Source organism: Oncorhynchus masou, unplaced genomic scaffold (assembly GCF_036934945.1).
Source record: "Oncorhynchus masou masou isolate Uvic2021 unplaced genomic scaffold, UVic_Omas_1.1 unplaced_scaffold_10380, whole genome shotgun sequence".
In the NCBI taxonomy this organism is placed as follows: domain Eukaryota; kingdom Metazoa; phylum Chordata; class Actinopteri; order Salmoniformes; family Salmonidae; genus Oncorhynchus; species Oncorhynchus masou.
In genome coordinates this window covers 1-7377 of record NW_027000080.1, presented here as the reverse complement: position 1 = coordinate 7377, position 7377 = coordinate 1, and the positions used below count along the sequence as shown (strand labels likewise).

At 42.9% G+C, this 7377-nt stretch overlaps 1 pseudogene; it reads right to left on the bottom strand.

The window, feature by feature from the left end:
* Positions 1 to 2107: 2107 nt before the first annotated feature.
* Positions 2108 to 7371, bottom strand: LOC135528806 (myeloid differentiation primary response protein MyD88-like; annotated as a pseudogene).
* Between the last annotated feature and the right edge of the window lie 6 nt (positions 7372 to 7377).

The window sequence follows — 7377 nt, the reverse complement described above, 5'->3', positions numbered from 1 at the left end:
GACATTAATATGACTACAACCTACCATGACATTAATATGACTACAACCTACCATGACATTAATATGACTACAACCTACCATGACATTAATATGACTACAACCTACCAAGACATTAATATGACTACAACCTACCATGACATTAATATGACAACAACCTACCATGACATTAATATGACAACAACCTACCATGACATGACAACCTACCATGACATTAATATGACGACAACCTACCATGACATTAATATGACAACAACCTACCATGACATTAATATGACAACAACCTACCATGACATTAATATGACAACAACCTACCATGACATTAATATGACAACAACCTACCATGACATGACAACCTATCATGACATTAATATGACGACAACCTACCATGACATTAATATGACTACAACCTACCATGACATTAATATGACGACAACCTACCATGACATTAATATGACTACAACCTACCATGACATTAATATGACTACAACCTACCATGACATTAATGACAACAACCTACCATGACATTAATATGAAACTACAACCTACCATGACATTAATATGACAACAACCTACCATGACATTAATATGACAACAACCTACCATGACATTAATATGACAACAACCTACCATGACATTAATATGACTACAGCCTACCATGACATTAATATGACTACAACCTACCATGACATTAATATGACTACAACCTACCATGACATTAATATGACGACAACCTACCATGACATTAATATGACACTACAACCTACCATGACAACAACCAACCATGACATTAATATGACACTACAACCTACCATGACATTAATATGACAACCTACCATGACATTAATATGACTACAACCTACCATGACAATAATATGACAACAACCTACCATGACATTAATATGACTACAACCTACCATGACATTAATATGACAACAACCTACCATGCCATTAATATGACTACAACCTACCATGACATTAATATGACTACAACCTACCATGACATTAATATGACTACAACCTACCATGACATTAATATGACTACAACCTACCATGACATTAATATGACTACAACCTACCATGACATTAATATGACAACAACCTACCATGACATTAATATGACTACAACCTACCATGACATTAATATGACTACAACCTACCATGACATTAATATGACTACAACCTACCATGACATTAATATGACAACAACCTACCATGACAACAACCAACCATGACATTAATATGACACTACAACCTACCATGACAACAACCAACCATGACATTAATATGAAACTACAACCTACCATGACATTAATATGACACTACAACCTACCATGGCATTAATATGACTACAACCTACCATGACATTAATGACACTACAACCTACCATGGCATTAATATGACTACAACCTACCATGACATTAATATGACATCAACCTACCATGACATTAATGACTACAACCTACCATGACATTAATATGACACTACAACCTACCATGACATTAATATGACATCAACCTACCATGACATTAATATGACACTACAACCTACCATGACATTAATATGACTACAACCTACCATGACATTAATATGACATCAACCTACCATGACATTAATATGACTACAACCTACCATGACATTAATATGACACTACAACCTACCATGACATTAATATGACATCAACCTACCATGACATTAATATGACACTACAACCTACCATGGCATTAATGACACTACAACCTACCATGACATTAATATGACTACAACCTACCATGACATTAATATGACACTACAACCTACCATGGCATTAATATGACACTACAACCTACCATGGCATTAATATGACTACAACCTACCATGACATTAATATGACACTACAACCTACCATGACATTAATATGACTACAACCTACCATGACATTAATGACACTACAACCTACCAATATAATAATAATAATATATCCCATTTAGCAGACGCTTTTGTCCAAAGCGACTTACAAGTCGGCTGGGGCCACTACTTTTACATATGGGTGGTCCCAGCGGGAATCGAACCCACGATGCTTGGCGTTGCAAGTGCCATGCTCTACCGACTGAGCCACACAGGACACTACAACCTACCATGACATTAATATGACACTACAACCTACCATGACATTAATATGACACTACAACCTACCATGACATTAATATGACTACAACCTACCATGACATTAATATGTACTGAGTGATAGACTTACCAGGACAGAGACTGAGGGCAAACTTTGTCTGGAAGTCACAGGCATCACTGTCCAGGTACTCATCAGATATCACCACCACCATCCTTTTACACCTACAGATCAACAACATACAGTATTATCCAGCCATAACCACCACTCTCTTCGCTGTAACATGCTCTTGCAGAGCAAAACCCGTCTCTTGAGCTAATAAAATTCTGAAAACATGGGGATCAGCCATTAAACAGAAACAGAACACAGCCAATAAGTGGCCGTGGATCTCGAAGACGCCACTGTGGCGTTGCCTAAAGGCCTGAACCTGCCTCTTCGATGAGTTCGCTGGTGATGGTCCAGACACATGATCCAGGCAGGACGTCCCCCAAACACACACAGCTTCAACTTTGGTCCGTCTGCTCCAACTGCTGGATCATCTCATGGACAAAGTCAAAGTCACTCTGACAGTAGCAGATGAAGGCATCAAACAGCTCCGGTATACCCCCTGGAGAGAGGAGAGAGTAGAGAGAGGAGAGAGAAAGGAGAGAGAGGAGAGAGAGGAGAGAGAGGGAGAGAGAGTAGAGGAGAGAGAGGAGAGAGAAGAGAGGAGAGAGAGGAGAGAGGAGAGAGAGGGGAGAGAGAGGAGACAGAGGAGAGGAGAGAGAGGAGAGAGAGAGGAGAGGAGAGGAGAGAGAGGAGAGAGAGAGGAGAGGAGAGAGAGAGGAGAGAGAGGAGAGGAGAGAGAGGAGAGGAGAGAGAGAGGAGAGAGAGGGGAGAGGAGAGAGAGGAGAAGAGAGGAGAGAGAAGAAAGAGGAGAGAGAGGAGACAACATCAGGAGACAGAGGAGAGAGAGGAGAGAGGACTCAACATCAGGAGACAGAGGAGAGAGGACTCAACATCAGGAGACAGAGGAGAGAGAGGACTCAACATCAGGAGACAGAGGAGAGAGGTCTCAACATCAGGAGACAGAGGAGAGAGGACTGAACATCAGGACAGAGGAGAGAGGACTCAATGATCAGGAGACAGGAGGAGAGAACATCAGAGACAGGAGGAGAGAGAGGACTCAACATCAGGAGACAGAGTGAAAGAGGACTCAACATCAGGAGACAGAGGAGAGAGGACTCAACATCAGGAGACAGAGGAGAGAGGACTCAACATCAGGAGACAGAGGAGAGAGGACTCAACATCAGGAGACAGAGGAGAGAGGACTCAACATCAGGAGACAGAGTGAGAGAGGACTCAACATCAGGAGACAGAGGAAAGAGGACTCAACATCAGGAGACAGAGGAGAGAGGACTCAACATCAGGAGACAGAGGAGAGAGAGGACTCAACATCAGGAGACAGAGGAGAGAGAGGACTCAACAACAGGAGACAGAGGAGAGAGGACTCAACATCAGGAGACAGAGGAGAGAGAGGACTCAACATCAGGAGACAGAGGAGAGAGAGGACTCAACATCAGGAGACAGAGGAGAGAGAGGACTCAACATCAGGAGACAGAGGACTCAACATCAGGAGACAGAGGAGAGAGGACTCAACATCAAGAGACAGAGGAGAGAGGACTCAACATCAAGAGACAGAGGAGAGAGGACTCAACATCAGGAGACAGAGGAGAGAGGACTCAACATCAGGAGACAGAGGAGAGAGAGGACTCAACATCAGGAGACAGAGGAGAGAGGAACACATCAGGGAGACAGAGGAGAGAGAGACCCACATCAGGAGACAGAGGAGAGAGGACCCAACATCAGGAGACAGAGGAAAGAGAGGATCAACATCAGAGACAGAGGAAAGAGAGGAGAGAGGACTCAACATCAGGAGACAGAGGAGAGAGGATCAACATCAGGAGACAGAGGAGAGAGAGGACCTAACATCAGGAGACAGAGGAGAGAGAGGACTCAACATCAGGAGACAGAGGAGAGAGAGGACTCAACATCAGGAGACAGAGGAGAGAGAGGGCTCAACATCAGGAGACAGAGGAGAGGACTCAACATCAGGAGACAGATGAGAGAGAGGACTCAACATCAGGAGACAGAGGAGAGAACATCAGAGACAGAGGAGAGAGAGGACTCAATATCAGGAGACAGAGGAGAGAGAGAGGACTCAACATCAGGAGACAGAGGAGAGAGAGGACTCAACATCAGGAGACAGAGGAGAGAGGACTCAACATCAGGAGACAGAGGAGAGAGAGGACTAACATCAGGAGACAGAGGAGAGAACATCAGGAGACAGAGGAGAGAGAGGATCAACATCAGGAGACAGAGGTGAGAGGTGACCCAATAGGTAAAAAACTGTCATAAATATTAACATTGGTGCATGATGGCCAGAGACAAGCTGCTGCCATTGTATACAGAAGGCTGTTTGCATGTTCAGGGAAGAATATTCCATATGACTATAGACTATCTACTTAGTACTTAGTAATGTTGTGATAAGCAGAGTTGATAGTCACCATGCTACTGACCAGTGAATGTGATACTACTGTTTTTATCATTTAGTTGTGTGGAGCGGCAGATACAGTGCCTTTAAAGTATTCGGCCCCCTTGAACTTTGCGACCTTTTGCCACATTTTCAGGCTTCAAACATAAAGATATAAAACTGTATTTTGTGAAGAATCAACAACAAGTGGGACACAATCATGAAGTGGAACGACATTTATTGGATATTTCAAACTTTTTAACAAATCAAACTGAAAGATTGGGTGTGCAAAATTATTCAGCCCCTTTACTTTCAGTGCAGCAAACTCTCCAGAAGTTCAATGAGGATCTCTGAATGATCCAATGTTGACCTAAATGACTAATGATGATAAATACAATCCACCTGTGTGTAATCAAGTTCTCAGATAAATGCACCTGCACTGTGATAGTCTCAGAGGTCCGTTAAAAGCGCAGAGAGCATCATGAAGAACAAGGAACACACCAGGCAGGTCCGAGATACTGTTGTGAAGAAGTGTAGCCGGATTTGGGATACAAAAAGATTTCCCAAGCTTTAAACATCCCAAGGAGCACTGTGCAAGCGCTAATATTGAAATGGAAGGAGTATCAGACCACTGCAAATCTACCAAGACCTGACCGTCCCTCTAAACTTTCAGCTCATACAAGGAGAAGACTGATCAGAGATGCAGCCAAGAGGCCCATGATCACTCTGGATGAACTGCAGAGATCTACAGCTGAGGTGGGAGACTCTGTCCATAGGACAACAATCAGTCGTATATTGCACAAATCTGGCCTTTATGGAAGAGGGCAAGAAGAAAGCCATTTCTTAAAGATATCCATAAAAAGTGTTGTTTAAAGTTTGCCACAAGCCACCTGGGAGATACACCAAACATGTGGAAGAAGGTGCTCTGTCAGATGAAACCAAAATTGAACAACAATGCAAAACAACAATGCAAAACGATATGTTTGGCGTAAAAGCAACACAGCTCATCACCCTGAACACACCATACCCACTGTCAAACATGGTGGTGGCAACATCATGGTTTGGGCCTGCTTTTTCTTCAGCAGGGACAGGGAAGAAGGTTAAAATTGATGGGAAGATGGATGGAGCCAAATACAGGACCATTCTGGAAGAAAACCTGATGGAGTCTGCAAAAGACCTGAGACTGGGACGGAGATTTGTCTTCCAACAAGACAATGATCCAAAACATAAAGCAAAATCTACAATGGAATGGTTCAAAAATAAACATATCCAGGTGTTAGAATGGCCAAGTCAAAGTCCAGACCTGAACTAACTGAGAATCTGTGGAAAGAACTGAAACTGCTGTTCACAAATGCTCTCCATCCAACCTCACTGAGCTCGAGCTGTTTTGCAAGGAGGAATGGGAAAAAATTTCAGTCTCTGGATGTGCAAAACTGATAGAGACATACCCCAAGCGACTTACAGCTGTAATCGCAGCAAAAGATGGCGCTACAAAGTATTAACTTAAGGGGGCTGATTAATTTTGCACCCCCAATTTTTCAGTTTTTGATTTGTTCAAAAGTTTGAATTATCCAATAAAATGTCGCTCCACTTCATGATTGTGTCCCACTTGTTGTTGATTCTTCACAAAAAATATAGTTTTATATCTTGTTTAAAGTCTGAATGGCAAAAGGTCGAAAGTCTGGTAATGACACTTCACATACACCAGGCCTAGAGAAAAGAGGGGTATTGGCAATCTGTAGGATTATTATTCAAACTCATTCAGCGGAAAACTATTAAAAAAGAGCTATAACCATAGATTGATAGCCAGTCCTAAATGCCATTCGTCATCGCGGCCATTGAAAGGTAGCACTAAATTCCACATTAACTAACACCCACGGCGCTCAGCAGGTCAAACCTCTGAGGCCAGTATATCTATAGTCACCATCGGGTTATAAAGTGGGAGCTCTAATTTTGATTGACCTTTAGGTACATTTACGTCAGCTGCACTCTACAGACCAATAGTGTGTAACACTAGTGTTTATGATTGGACAGTAGTGTACTACAGACCAATAGTGTGTAACACTAGTGTTTATGATTGGACAGTAGTGTACTACAGACCAATAGTGTGTAACACTAGTGTTTATGATTGGACAGTAGTGTACTACAGACATATTTATGTTATTACCTTCTGGGTCATCCTCCAGGGTGATGCCTTGTCTCTCCGGGGTTCTGGGAACACAGCTGTCCACCTCAGGAACCTGGACTGGGGGCTCATTCTGTCTCTCTATGTACCTCCTACAGTCCTCCTCTGTACACACACAGAGACATGCATACACCCAGACATACCCAGAAATACACACAGAGACGTGCATACACCCAGACATACCCAGAAATACACACAGAGACGTGCATACACCCAGACATACCCAGAAATACACACAGAGACGTGCATACACACAGACATACCCAGAAATACACACAGAGACATGCATACACCCAGACATACACACAGAGACGTGCATACACCCAGACATACCCAGAAATACACACACAGAGACGTGCATACACCCAGACATACCCAGAAATACACACAGAGACGTGCATACACCCAGACATACCCAGAAATACACACAGAGACGTGCATACACCCAGACATACCCAGAAATACACACAGAGACGTGCATACACCCAGACATACCCAGAAATACACACAGAGACGTGCATACACCCAGACATACCCAGAAATACACACAGAGACGTGCATACACCCAGACATACCCAG